Below are 16,155 nucleotides of genomic sequence, written 5' to 3'. Positions count from 1 at the left end.
AGATGAAAGGCAAGAGAGTAGGTAGAAGCCTTTGTAAAAGTTTTGTTGTGGCCTAAAGGAAAACTGTGCCTGTGGGGTGTGAGGAGTGAATGCTTCTGAGACATGTATGCTTTGCTGCTTTTCCTTCCCAGCCTTAATCATGCTCTATTGGTGATTTTTTTCTTTTTTAAAATAAATTTATTTATTTTATTTGTTTATTTTTGGCTGCGTTGGGTCTTCACTGCTGCACGCGGCCCTCCCCAGTTGCGCAGAGCGTAGGCTACTCCTCGCTGTGATGCGCGGGCCTCTCACCATGGTGGTCTCTCCCGTTGCGGAGCCCGGGCTCGAGGCACGCGGGCCTCAGCAGTCGTGGCACGTGAGCTCTAGAGCGCAGGCTCAGTAGATGTGGCGCACGGGCTTGGCTGCTCCGCGGTATGTGGGATCCTCCCGGACCAGGGCTCAAACCCCGTGTCCCCTGCATCGGCAGGCGGACTCTCAACCACTGCGCCACCAGGGAAGCCCCTATTGGTGCTTTTTTTCTACTTCCTGTAACACACACACACACACACACACACACACACACACACACACACACACACACACACACACACACACACACACACACACACACATCAGTTCTCATTCCTGTTCTTCTCTTGCAGTGGCCCTGCAAATCCCCAACCCTGTGTGGACCCAATCACCCATTTTCTATCAGAGCTACTGAGCAGGATGGGCTCATTATAGGATTATGACCTGAACTCGTGGGACAACCTGAGCCACCTGACAGTCCTTTCACTTGCTTTCCGTCAAATTCCAAACCCATCATCCTGCACTGAGTCTTCACAACCTTCTGCATCCAAATCACCTGGCACTTTGCCGTATCACCCTTTACTCTCAGAAGGTTATCTGAATACCTACTTCACAAAAAAGGTCTTTGGGTTGCACTTTATACAGCTGTGGTTATATTGATGGCCACACCTGTCTTTACCTCCTTTCTGCCAATCAGGCCTGAGAAGGTGACTATAATCTGACTGCCTGAATCTTGGCACAGCTGCTGGGCTTGCTCTTCTAGCTCTTATCAGCATTCTGCCAGAGTCTTGAAGGTCTCTGGCTTTATTTCCCAGTAACTGAGCCTGGGGCCCATGGCTTCCCATTCCCTCAGCCTGTTTGCTCTCAGCTATTCTAGTTCAGTGCCTTTCCTGCTCTAAGGTCCAGTTTTGCCTTATGCCTTCTATTCCATCCCATGTTATGGGTTGAATTGTGTCCCACAAAAAATTTGTATGTTGAAGTCCTAGCCTTCAGTACCTCAGAATGTAACATTATTTGGAGATCATATTTATTCATTCAATATGTTTTTCAAGCACAAGCACTTTTTGTTACCATATGCCCTCTTCCCCATCCATTAAGAATAATCTTCTTCTCCCCACCCTTCCGTGCTCAACCCTGCTGATGGGACATGCCTCAGGTTTTTTTTTTTTCTTAATTAATAGACTTTACTTTAGAGCAGTTTTAGGTTTATAGAGTAATGAGCAAAGTATAGACAACTCCCATATACTCCTTTATTATCCTTTTAATGTCCATGGGATCTGTAGTGATGTCCCTTCTTTAATTTCTGATATTAGTAATTTGTGTTCTCTTTCTTTTCTTAGTTAGCCTGGATAGAGTCTTATCAGTTTTATTAATTTTTTCAGAGAACCAGCTTTCAATTTTGTTAATTTTCTCTATTGATTTCCTGTTTTCAATTTCATTGATTTCTGCTTTAATTTTTATTATTTCTTTTCTTCTGCTTACTTTGGGCTTAATTTGCTCTTCTCTATAGTTTTCTAAGGTTGGAACTTAGATTATTGATTTAATTTTTTAATAAATTTATTTATTTATTTTTGGTTGTGCTGGGTCTTCGTTGCTGCATGGGGGCTTTCTCTAGTTGCCGAGAGCAGGGGCTACTCTTTGTTGTGGTGTGTGGGCTTCTCATTGTGGTGGCTTCTCTTGTTGCAGAACATGGGCTCTAAGCGCGCAGGCTTCAGTAGTTGTGGCGTGCTGGCTCTAGAGTGCAAGCTCAGTAGTTGTGGCGCATGGGTTTAGTTGCTCCGCAGCATGTGGGATCTTCCTAGACCAGGGCTTGAACCCATGTCCCCTGCATTGGCAGGCAGATTCTTAACCACTGCACCACCAGGGAAGTCCTGATTATTGATTTTAGATCTTTCTTTTTTTCTAATATATGCATTCATTGCTATAAATATATGCATTCAATGCTATAAATTTCCTTCTAAATACTGCTTTTGCTGCTTCCCACAAATTTTGATAAGTTGTGTTTTCATTTTCATTTAGTTCAAAATATTTTTAAACTTCCCTTGAGATTTCATGTTTGACCCATGTATTATTTAGAAGTGTGTTGTTTAATATCCATGTATTTTGAAATTTTCCAGTTTTCTTTCTCTTATTGACTGCTAGCTTAATTCCATTGTGATCTGAGAGCAGACATTATATAATTCCTATTTTTAAAAAAATTTGTTAAGGGGTGTTTTATGGCCCAGAATGCAGTTTATTTTAGTGAATGTTCCATGTGAGCTTGAGATAAGTAAATGACATGATAAATGGAGAGATAGATCATGTTCCTGTTTTTGAAGATTCAGTGTTGTTAAGATGTTAATCCCTCCTTTATTGATCTAATTATTCAACATAACTACAATTGAAATTCCAGCAAGAATTTTGTGGAAACTGACAAGATGAATCTAAAATGTATATGGAAAACAAAGGATCTAAAATAGTCCAAGATAAGATTAAAGAAGAAAAAAGGTAGAGGATTTAAGTGATCATATTTCAAGACTTAATATAAAGCTATAATAATTAAGATAGTGTAGTATTGGTATAAGGATACACAGATTTATATAATAAAAAATTATTCCATAAATAGACCAACATATATTGGTTACTTGATTTATGATGAAGACCGCTTACAATACAGTGAAGAAAAAGGTCTTTTCAGTAAATGGTGCTGGAGCAATTGGCCATCCACATAGGAAAAAATATACTCTTGACCTTTACCTAATATTATACACAAAATTTCATTCAAATGATTCATAGACTTATTGTCCAAGAGTAAGGGGAAATAAAGACTTTCTGGGACAGGGCTTCCCTGGTGGCGCAGTGGTTGCGAGTCCGCCTGCCGATGCAGGGGACATGGGTTCGTGCCTCGGTCCGGGAAGATCCCACATGCCGCAGAGCGGCTGGGCCTGTGAGCCATGGCTGCTGAGCCTGCGCGTCTGGAGCCTGTAAAAAAAAGACTTTCTGGGACAAACAAAAATGGAGAGAATTTGCCATCAGTAGACCTACCTGGCAAGAAATGTTAAAGAAATTCTTTAAAAAGAAGGAGAACAATGTAAGTCAGAAACTTGGATCTACATAAAGAAGTGAAGAGCATCTAAAAAGGATTAAGCAAAGGTAAAATAAAAACTTTTGATCTTGCAAAACTTAGTTATTCCAAGAGTTTGTAGCTACCTTAGAATTTTCCGTTTGTGTTATCTGTGAATGAGGAGAGTTTTACTTCTTCCTTTCTCATCTGATTGCTCTTATTTATTTTTATTGCCTTATGCACTGGGTGAAGCCTCCAGTATGTTGAATAGAAGTGATGAGAGGAAACATCTTTGTCTTGTTGCCAGACATTCTTGCCTCATTCCTGATTTTAAGGGCAAAGGATTCAGTCTTTCATCATTAAATGTGATGTTAATAGTAGGTTTTACATAAATACCTTTTGTTAGGTTGAAAAAGTTCCTTTTATTTCAAGTTTTATTAGAATTTTTTTAAGTCATGAAAGGTGATGAATATTATATAATTTTTCAGCACTTACTGAGATAATCATATGTTTTTTCCATTTACAGTTGACCCTTGAACAACACGGGGGACTAGGGATGCCAACCCTCTGTGAGGTTGAAAATCCATGTATAATTTATAGTCAACCCATCTGTATCCAGGGTTCCTCTGTACCTGCTGTTCCTCCATATCAGAGGATTCAACCAATCGCAGGTTGTGTAGTACTGTAGTGTTTGCTGTTGAAAAATATCTGAGTATAAGTGGACCCTTGCAGTTCAAACCCATGTTCGAAGGTCAACTGTATTCTCTTAATGTAATTAATGTCACTGATTTATGAAAAATCTAGCAACTTCACATACTTGGGATAAATCTTGCTTGGTTACAATTTGGCGTACTTTTATATTTAATTGGGTTTGACTTGTTAATATTTTGAAAAGGATTTTTTTGATGTCTTTTCTCATGAGGGATACTAGTCCACAAATTTCTTTTCTTGTAATGTCCTTGTCAAGTTTTAGTACCAGTGTCCTGTTAGTTCATAAAACAAGTTGGGAATGGTTCCTTCTTCCTCTTTTCTCTAAAAGAATTTGTATAGGAGGGCTTCCCTGGTGACACAGTGGTTGATAATCCGCCTGCGGATGCAGGGGACATGGGTTCGGGCCCCGGTCTGGGAAGATCCCACATGCCGTGGAGCGGCTGGGCCCGTGAGCCATGGCCGCTGAGCCTGCGAGTCCGGAGCCTGTGCTCCGCAAAGGGAGAGGCCACAGCAGTGAGAGGCCCGCGTACCACCAAAAACAACAACAACAACAACAACAAAAAAAAAACAAAAAGAAAAACAACAAAAAAAGAATTTGTATAGGAATGGTTTATTTTTTCATTAAATGTTAACAGAATTTACCAGTGACACCATCTGGGCCTGGAGTTTTCCTTGGGACTGAGAGTTATGTTTATTTTTGTATCAGTTTAGGAAATAAATTTGTCCATATCTTCCAAGTTGTATAGTTATTTAGAATAATTATATTTACTAATTATAATTATTTACAATAATCTTGTATCCTTTTTAACATCAATAGGGATCTATAGTGATGTCCTCTTTTTCTTTTCTAATATTGATAATTTGTATTTTCTTTCTTTACCAGTCTTGTTAGAATTTTATCAATTTTAGTAATGTTTCCAAAGAATGAACTGTTGGGTTTCTTGATTTTCCCTATTTTATGTTTGTCTTCTATTTCACTGATTTTTTTGTTCTTATCTTTATTCCCTTTCTTTCTAATTTCTTGGTTGTAACTGCTAATTTTTTTTGGCTTTTTGAGATGGAAACTTAGATCTTAATGTAAAATCTTTTTTTCCTAATGAGCATTTAAACTGTCATTTTCCCTCTACACACTGCTGTAGCTGCATCCCACAAATCTTGATACATTATTGTTTATTATTGTTTAGTTTAAAATATTTTCCAATTTCCATTATGACTTCTTCCCTCAATTCTTTAGTTATCTCTCTGTTATTTATTTCTAGTTTAATTCTGCTGTGGCTAGTGAACATTGTTGTGTGGTTTCAATTTTTGGAATGTGTTGAGGCTTACTTTATGTTCTAGTACATGGTATTTTGTAAATGTTTAAGTGTACTTGAGACGAAAGTGTGTTCTATAGTAGTTGAGCATAGTATTTTATAAATATCACTTAGATCAAATTGGTTGACGGTATTTGAATATTTTATATGTCCTTGTCTACTTGCTCTATCATTTCCTGAAGGAGATGTGTTAATATATAGGGGCAATTATGGATTTGCCTGTAATTCCCTTTATTTCTTTATTTTTAGTCAATTTTCTTTCTGTATTTTAAAGCTATGTTATAGGTATGTACCCATTAAGGATTATTGTGTCTTTCTATTTAACTGAATCATCTGTGTGTCTGCTTCTATTGTCTATTTTTCTTTTGATTGTAGTTCACATTTTATGTGCTTTGCACTTTACAATTTTTAATTATATATCAGACTTTTTAAAAAGTGCATTCTGGTTTAATCAGCACCATGACTTTATGAAGTGGTGTTAGCACCCATTCTGTGGATGAGAGAGCAACTCCTTAGGATGTCTGGCTTGTCCTTGGCAGAGGGGGTGACCTGGGTGTGCCTATAAAAGGGCCATAGATATTGAAGTCAGTGTTTTCCCTCAGAGAAACCCTGCCCTTTATTCGGTCATGACATGAGAGAAATGACTGCCTGGAAGGACTTTTCCTTCTCTGGAATTAAACTCATCTAGGCTTTGTTTCTACAGCCTTTCAGTGTCTTAAAATGAGATATTTGTTTTGTTTCCATTTTTTCTATTTGTTGTGGCAGGAGTAATAGCCCACTGTTATCGTTTACAACCTAACCAACAATAAGTAGCTTATAAAGTTTCTCTGTAGCTTTCTATGGTGAAAATGTATAAACATGAATTAGAAAAAAAAATCTACCCACTGGCAGAAATAGATAAAAAAAGGCTTGTATGTAGTAGTTTGGGCTTTGGATGGGAGGAAAAATATCAACCTGTCTGCTTTCTAGGTGTTCTATCTTACCTTTAGCTGTCTTTCTTAGGTGAGAAAGTAATATAAAAATTGATCTAAGCTTTTGATACTTCTGCCTGGCACAGCAAATGCCAAAACACTTGGAAGAAATTGTCAGAGAAAAAGAACTTGCACTAAAGATGTCCTAAAAGGAGACAGAACTCATTTGGAAGCAATCTACTATGAGTGGCAAAAGTCAGGAATACAGAACAATAAGAAATTGAGATAATTGAACTGCAGTCTGAAAGATATAAAATAAATATGTTTGCAGTGGTCAAAGACACAATAGAAGGGCTTAAAATCCTAGAAGAGAATGCACTGTTAGGGAAAGACCAGGCAAGTTTTATAGAACCAAATAGAACTTCTAGAAAAGGCAAGAAAAGTGATTAAATAGCTAGTTAGAGATAGCTGACAAGAAACCTGGAAGGTAAATCTAGGGTAGATACTCAGAAAGCAACAAAAATTGATAGAGATGGGAAATGAAAGAAAAGAACAAGGCAGAAGAAAGAGAGCCAACATATAACCAAGGATGCCAGAAGGAAAGAAAAGAGGAAATGCAGAACAGGTAAAGTTTGAAAAGGTAGTGTTTGAAAAAATTTCCAATTTGATTAAAATTTTGCATCTTTATATTTAAGAAACATAATGAAACGAGCAGAATAAATAAAAATAGACATTTAGACACAAGTAAAAATGAATATCAGAGGCGAACCACACACACACAAAATCTTAAATGCAGTTAGAGAAGCGATGGAAGAAATATTCACATATTGAGGTATGGGGAAGTCACTCTGGTCTATATGTGATTTAACTTAAACTTTATGCTAACCTCAACAGGCTGTTTTGTGTCCTATCAGGTATACATTACTCATCTGCTTTAACCATTAAAGAAAAGAATGCATTAAAAAATCAAAATGGAGTAACCGTGGTTCAGGCATTCAGGATGGAGCTGGGTGGCCATTGTGGATGTGGTTTCAGACATGTTCTGTGTCACCAAGAACCTTAATTTTCTGAACTGTATCAGACTCAAGGACACCACCAACTATTCTCAAAACAATATCTGCTAGCAGCTGCCAGCTGCACCCTTATGGTCTCAAGGTCTCCACTTGTAACTATGCAACCATTTTGCACCCAATCAATCCTTACTTAACAAGCACCCTTATTTTTTGCCAGCTACAGTTATAATTCTTGACCAACACATTATGTAATTTTGTGGTTTTTGCCTTTATAAGCCTCCCCCATTTGGTAGTCCAGTGGAACATAATTCAAGTGCTTCTTGAATCTGTGTCTCCTGGGCTATAGTTCTCAGTTTGGCTCAAATAAAATTCTTTTCTATTCCTATTATAGATTGGTTTATTGATTACTTCCATAGACAGAAGGAAGACATTTATCTAGAGGAGTAATAACTAGACCAACAACAGCAATTATAGAATCTAGAAATCAATGGAATCATATTTTAAAATATTAAAGCAAAGTAGCTGTCAGTTAGAAGCTATACAAAATAAACTATCATCTCAAAAAAAGAAAATTAAAAAACTGAAGAAATATAATTTAATACTCATAGGGTCTTTTTGAAAAAAGTACTTGAGCATGTCCTTTAGGAAGAAGGAAAATGAACCCAGAAGGAAAGAGTGAGATGCAGTAAACAATGGTAAACAATGTAATTAGCAAATTTGAGTGTTTAGTTAGATTACCAAGTTAGCACTGACTTCATAAAATAATAATAATGACAAATTTATAAGGTATAAGAAATAAAGTTGGAGTAAGATACTATATAACAGTGAAAATGGGATGAAGTGGTAAAATTTTTTAAGGTCTTTGTGTTTGGGAGAAGGATAAGAGCTGTTATATTTGACTTAAAGGCTCAAAAAGAAAAAAAAAATGTAAGGCTAACCAGTACTATAGAAATAGGATCCAAACCTGTCTGTGTGGTGAGGAAAGAATAAAGAATATACAAATGGCCAATAAGCACATCAAGAGATGCTCAACATTGTGATCCATCAGGGAAATGCAAATCCAAACCTCAATGAGATACCACTTCATACCCAGTGGGACCACTGTGATCAAGTAACAAGTGTTGGGGAGACATCAGAACCCTCATACACTACTGATGGGAATGTACAAGTGAGCATCTAGCTTGAAAAACATTCTGGAAGCTCCTCAAAAAGATAGACATAGAGGTACCCTTTGATTGAGCAACTTTACTCCTAGGAATATGCCCCAAAGAATTGAAAATATATATCTACACAAAAACTTGTACACAAGTGTTCATAGCACCATTATTCATAATTTCCAAAGGTGGAAACAATCCACATGTCTATCAGCTGATGAATGGATAAACAAAATTCAGTACATCCTTACAATGGGATAATATTTGGCCATAAGAAGGAATGAAAGACTGATACATGCTATAGTATGGGTGGGCCTTGAATGTATGCTAAGTGAAAGAGACCAATCACAAAAGACCATATAGCAATACACCGAGATTTGAAGAGGGGATAATTTATCATTCCCCTCTCCCTCTCCCTCTCCTAGCCCCCAAGTGGTAATCTTACAACTTGAGAACTCTCCCCGGAAAAGTAAGAGCCCAGAAACTGCTGAGCCTCCCAGTCTCAATTTCCTTTCCCAGGTTCATCAAGTGGGTAAGTCATTCTTTCTTTCCCCCATGGGGAGGAGTGAGTGATGGGGACTGGAGAAATATGCCAGATATGGTCCTCCTATACTTTTTCTTCCTTTGTCTTGGCAACCCCTCTAAACACTGCATGGTACATTCGTTTATTCATTCATTCACCAGGTATTTGTTGAGCACCCATCATAGGCAAAGTGCGTAATGAAAAATGTAAAGACTGGGCTGCAGCCTCAGGGAGCTAGCATTTTGTTTGGGGAATGACAACACTAAACATCTTAACAGTTAAGCAGCAGTCAGCCCCTTTCAGTATTGGATATTCCAAAACTCAGTTCTGAAATTCTTGTTGGCTCCATTCCCACTCTCTTCTTTGTTGATCCCATATCTCGGGACTGAAATCATGCCAAGGACTCCAGCCTCAACCTTTCCCTTGAATTCTGTTCTAGTCTGTCTAATTTCTAAAAATGAATATTTAAAAGTCATCTGAAATTCATCTCTAAAATCAATCTCTGATCTCCCTGCCTCCGCCTCTCCCCAGCCAAATCTGCTCACTTCTCAGTTTTCCCAGGAACTGGTATCTCCATTGGTCAAAAACCTTGAGGTCTTATCTTTTCATGCACCACGTCTAATCCACCTGAAAATCCTGCTAGTCTCTCACTGTTGTGGCCTCTCCCTTTGCGGAGCACAGGCTCCGGACGTGCAGGCTCAGCAGCCATGGCTCACGGGCCCAGCGGCTCCGCGGCATGTGGGATCTTCCCGGACCGGGGCACGAACCCGTGTCCCCTGCATCGGTAGGCGGATTCTCAACCACTGCGCCACCAGGGAAGCCCAATCCTGCTAGTTTTACCTTCAAAATATGTCTAGAATTTTATACCATTTCACTATCATCCTGGACCAAGTCATCATCATTTCTTGCCTGGATTATTATTATAATCTTCTAATTCCTGCTTCTGCCTTGACCCCTAATTTGCAACACAGCAGCTAGAGTGAGTCTTTCTAAAGGTTAAGTCAGATCATGTCATGTCATGATAAACCCTCTAGTTGTTTTTCCTCATACTTAGAGGAATATCCAGAGTGCTTACAATGGTGTACAGTGTGCTACCTGATCTGGCCCCTGCTCCCTTTCTGACTTCATCTCCTCCTACTCTTGCTTATGTCCACTCCTCTCCCCTCACATTGGCCTCCACGTTGCTTCTCAATCCACTATGCATGCTCCTGCGTTATGGCCTTTGTACTTTGTTCCATTTGATCAGGGAGCTCTCCCCCAGATATCTGCATGACCTCCTCCCTCGCTTCTTACAGGTTCCCACCCCAAATTAAGAGAGACCACCCTTAACGTTCCCAGCATCACTCATTACAGTGTGATGTACCATGTATTTCATTACTTGTGTGTTTGAGAACAAATGCTCCAGGACGGCAGTGATTATTTTGTTCCCTGTGTATATTGTTGAATGAATGAATCCTTCTATATCTGTTCAAGACTTCAATAAAAGAAATGTTGTAAGGCAGTGCACATCTCAGTGCCAAATAAATGATATATACATTTTTTGGATATTAATGATATGTAATTTAATGATGTATATACTATTTTTGCCTATTATTATATATATATATTCTTTTTCAGATTCTTCTCCATTATAGGTTATTACAAGATACTGAATGTAGCTCTCTGTGTGTATATACTGTCCTATATACAGTAGGACCTTGTTGTTTATTTTATATAAAGAAGTGTATATCTGTTATTCCCAAGCTCCTAATTTATCCCTCCCCCAGTTTCCCCTCTGGTAACCATAAGTTTGTTTTCTATGTCTGTGAGTCTGTTTATGTTTTGTAAATAAGTTCATTTGTATCATTTCTTTAGATTCCACATATAAGTGATATCATATGGTATTTGTCTTTCTCTGTCTGACTTCATTTAGTATGATAATCTCTAGGTCCATCCATGTTGCTGCAAATTGCTTATTATTTTTATTGTTATTACCATTCCAATAATTATATGCAATAGTCATCTGTTCATTATTATATATAACAGGCAAGATTGATGTCCTATTATTTTATTTAGGTTAATAACAAAACCTGACATGAGTAATGGATAAAACATGAGGAAATGGGACAATTGAAAGGAAGAGAGTGGGAGTCAAACTTTCCTTCCTATATGACTTACATCATTAAAAAAAATCATTTCATTAATGTGCTTCCTATTCTAGTTAGTGTAGTCAACTCGTATGGCACAGAAGTTCATTTCCTAAATTAAATCTACAGTTTCCAGTTGGCATACAAAAAAATTAATTTCTTATGAGAGAAAACATTTTGGTCATACACACGGTACACTGGAAATCGATTAGGTTTGATTAATCTGTCTTACAAAAATGAGTGAAAATATTTTAACAACTTCTGCTCCTTGGAATTCCTTACCAATATTATCTTGTTTTACCTGGAGCTTCCTCTTTCTATACGATGAATTATATTTTCATGACCAAAGTTAGTATCTGTTTGAATTTTTTCTTAACAATGTGATTAATTACAAAGGAATTTTGGCATAAAAGCACAACTGATTTTAGCTACTGTTCCTACTTAAGTGTTTTCCTAAATTTCTTTACATTGTTGTTAGACAATGTAAAGAAAGGAACATTTCCTGAGGTATAGAACCCAAGCAACAGAAATGAATGTGTCCATTCAACACATTTATTCAAAGCTATGAGCTAAACGTATTGTGAGGAGCTGGACATTCAAAGAATGAATAAGACCCTCCTGCAAGGAGGTGGGTTACAAAAGTGACTCAGTGACTGGAATGCACATTATTGATTTAAAACTCTGACCCTTTTTCATGGTCATGGATGTTATTTGTAGGAATAGTTAAGAAGGCACAGGTTTTCTACAATCTTATGTAGTGACTTATAGTGACTGACTTGCTCAAGGACTGAAGAATACCCTAGAATATTCCTGAGATCACCATCTGTTTTTTATATATTTGCAATAATATGTTTTGGTTTTTGCTAGTGAAGCAGCAGTCTGTTTTATTTTTACTCTACAAGATGGAAGGGTCTTCAGGATGATGCAGTGTGGGGTGCGGTATTTGGCAGTTTCAATACCGCTGGAGAATCAGCCTTTAGGTAACCATCTAGGTAACCATGAACAAGCCACTCTGGGTCTCAGTTTGCCCAGTTGGATTACAGCAGCAAGTCTCAAAGTTAATATAAATAACAGTCACCTGGGGATTTTGCTAAAATGCAGATTCCTATTCAGTACATTGGGATGGGGCCTGAGATTCTGCATTTCTAACAAGCTCTCAGGTAATGAACACCCCTGCTGCTGGTCCATGGCCCACATACTGAGTGGTAAGGGGGAGAGCAGCATCGTCCAATACAAAGATAAAGTGAGCTATGTATGTAATTTTAAACGTCTAGAAACCACATTAGAAAGGTAAAAATAAACAGGTGAAATTAGTTTTAATAACATTTTATTTAATCTCATATAATAAAAAATATTTTAACATGTCATCAATATAAAAATTATGAACGAGATAGTTTGCATTATTTTTTCCATATTGTCTTTGATATCAGGTGTGTATTTTATACTTATGGCACATCTCAATTTGGACTAGCCACAGTTCAACTAACTGCTCAATAGCCACACATGTGCTACCGTTTAGGACCATGCAAGGCTAGACCATCTCTGCTGCCAGTTTAAGTGCTGATAAAGTTATGTTCCTTACATTTCAAATTGACTCTTGCCTCCAGGTGGCGCTAACGTTCTTTGTTTCATCCCTGGGGAAAAAATTATTTTTTTCCACTTGGGTGAGAGCTCTACAAAAGGTCACAATATATTTACTTATTTACTCATCTAGTCCCTTCTCTTAATTCATTCATCCTATAATATATATTTACAGGCTGTACTAATGGTTAGTATATTATATTCTCTGTAACTTTGTCCAATAAAGTACAATAAATTATCATTAATTATGCCAAAGTAAATTACAGAAGGCATGCTTAAAGTCATTTTTAGGAATGTGATCCATTCTTGGGGGAAGGTTTTATATAAGGTTGATCCCTGATTATATAATATTTTTAGACACAGGATGGTGACCAGCTATTTAACAGAGCAAACGTAGAAACAGGAAAATTGCTGACTAGTGTACAAAAGATTTAAATAATAACTTTGTGACATGGTTGTTTTATGAAGAGGAGGAAAATATTTCTCCTCCTTCAGTTTTACCTAATACAGGACGACTGGTACTCTGTACGGTGATTTAGGTGTTGAATTTTCTGGAAGGGAAATGATGAATATAAAAATCTCTATTTTAACTCTATAATTTTGCCTGTACTCCAGGCATACTGTATACTTAGAGATTACATTTTCTAGAAGAATAATTTTAACACTCAGACTTAGTTTTAAGAAGGTATGTCCAATGCCCAAGTTTTTTAAAAGCTTGGTTTTTTTTCTTTTGTCTGCTTGTGGCTCTAATGATAACTAAAATGTCAGGTATATCATGAACAAGTAGTGTAAATGTGTTAACCCATTCTCATGGTAAACCAATGAGGTAGATACTTTTATTACCCCCACATTTCAAGTGAGGAAATGGATGCTCTAGAGATTAAATAATCTGTCCTGGGCACATGACCATTAAGAAGAGACAGAGGGGGCTTCCCTGGTGGTGCGGTGGTTGGGGGTCCGCCTGCCGATGCAGGGGACACAGGTTCGTGCCCCGATCCGGGAAGATCCCACATGCCTCGGAGCGGCTGGGTCCGTGAGCCATGGCCGCTGAGCCTGCACGTCCGGAGCCTGTGCTCTGCAACGGAGAGGCCCGCGTAACACACACACACACACACACACACACACACACACACACAAAAAAAAAAAAAAAAAAAAAAAAAAAAAAAGAAGAAGAGACAGTGTGAACTCACATCCGGTCTGTTGGACCCTCGAATTCTTTCCCTTGCCTACCATTCTTATTGGGGAGGCTCTCTTCCTCTGTCTTAAGCTGAGTTTGCTGATCAGTCAATAAAAAGTACAAGTCTACAATATCCAAATCTATAATATCTGTGAGGTTGTTTTTTATAATGAGGTTGTATTTTATAATGATAAGCCATAAATGTTTAAAACAAGGTCAGAGAGCCAAAAGCTCAGGCATCTTTGGTCTTAGTTCTCATTTGACTTGTGACTATACCAAGTCACCTAAGCTCTGTTTTCTATAAGACAGAACGAATGGGGAGTCTCTTTCACGGATATATAGGTTGAATTCATTACATGATTTCATGACAACTCATGTCACAAATATAAACTCCTCCCACTTAACCATTGTAAAAATATACTCATTATATTATTTCATACATAGATTTCCCAACAGTTATGTGCTTTCTTTTTGATGCATATAATACAAAATGGCATGTGTGCATGTGCTCATGTGTATGTGTGTGTGTGTGTGTGTTTGTGTGTGTGTGTGTGTGTGTGAGAGAGAGAGAGAGAGAGAGAGAGAGAGAGATCAGAATTGAGTTCACATTCTTTCTTTGCCACCCTCTGGCTCTGTTGTCTTGGGCAGCTTAGTGAAGCTCTCTTGGAACATCAGTTTCCCCAACTGAAAATCGGGGTTGATGTATTTTTTTTTCTGAGGATGTGTCATGAGAATTAAGTGAGATGGTATATGCAAAATCTCTAGCATATATAGCATATAGCATGTATAGCATATAGTCTAGTTAATACTCAACAATGTTAATTTTATAGAATGATGAGATAGAAATATTGGCCAGCTACATCCATACCTGCTTACTTTACGTTTTAGAGGAATTTGATATCTGCTAACAAATGGATTAGAAAAGTGAGGCTACTCCCCAGGCAAAGAAAGTCTACTCCCTCCAATTCCCCAAATTCTCAACTTTTTATGAAATTGGGCCAAGTTCATCTAATTTATGCAGCAAACTGCTTTAGTTCTTTACTTTGCCTTGGCAATGAAAACCACTCTCTTAAGTCATCTTGTTGAAGGGCTTATGAAGACATTATGGTATTTGGCTCCCTATCTTATCCAAGTTGCCTGGATGAAAAATTGGTCTTTCCTTCCCATCTTTCAGACAAAAGATTTATAATTACTTTAGCATATTATTGAAGCAAAGAGACACTACAGAAATGTTACTCTGGGCTGACTTTTATAGGTTCTGATTTGGATGCAGTGCTTAAAGTTCACGGGTGGAAAAAATACATTGTTTTAAAAATGTCAGCATTTCCTGTTATAAAAGGAATTATTTTCTTTTTGGCTTTCTTTTCTTTCTTCTCTTTCTTCTTCTTCCTCCTCCTCCTTCCTGTGTATGACTGCATCTAAGAACATACAAGTCTTGAAACATAACACTGGATTCTTGAAAACAGGCTCAAATGATTTTCCTCCTTAAATACCCTCTTTTGTTGCTGGTCAGGAACAAAGCCACCTAAGCCGAGTGGTCACAGTTCACTTCACACATAGGGAGAAGAAAAATCTGTTTTAATCCCCTGAAGATTCAGAGACAATCTGCTTCTGACACTAGAAGGGGATCTTGGAAAAAACGATTCAGGGATAGAATGGATGATCTCAGAATATCCTCCAAGGACTCAGAAGGTGCCCAAGCAAATATGGAGTATAAAAGTTTCCCTGTGTCATGTGTTTGGGAAAGGAGTGGAGAGTTGGAGAAAGAAGGAAAACTTTATCAAGGAGAAAGGCAGACAATGGCCAGACGTGAATGATATCTTAAAATGGATAAGGGAGATTCAAGCATGGTGATTAGATTGTATACAACGTTGAACTGAGAGAGAATTTTCCCACAGAGGAAGCCGGGATCTGCTGTCCTTTCTGGGGAGAAGCTCTGAAGTAGATAGTGACGTGTGGTGAACTGGTGGTGGGAGGCAATCCAGAAATGGTTTCCCTTAGCCTCTACCCCACCCCCAACCTTGCATTATTGAACGGCCGAGGGTAATGTGCAGAGGTGCAGTGGCAGTATCAATAGTACAGGCTTTGTAAGCACAAGAAAGTGAGTGTGAGTCCCAGCTCTCCTCCTGAGTCTGGCAAGTCACTCAGCTCTCAGAGCCTCAATTTCCTCCTCTGGAAATGCAAATAAAATCTGTCCCAATAACCTAACCAAGTTGTTGTGAGAATCACATTAGGTAATGGAGAGGAAAGTGCTGTGCAAATGATCAAGTGCTGCAAATGTAGTCTAGTGATAACAACAACCTGCAGAACTGATG

This window comes from Kogia breviceps, chromosome 6 (genome assembly GCF_026419965.1).
Source record: "Kogia breviceps isolate mKogBre1 chromosome 6, mKogBre1 haplotype 1, whole genome shotgun sequence".
Lineage (NCBI taxonomy): Eukaryota > Metazoa > Chordata > Mammalia > Artiodactyla > Physeteridae > Kogia > Kogia breviceps.
The sequence above is the reverse complement of the archived record's forward strand: the minus strand, read 5'-3'. Positions refer to the sequence as shown.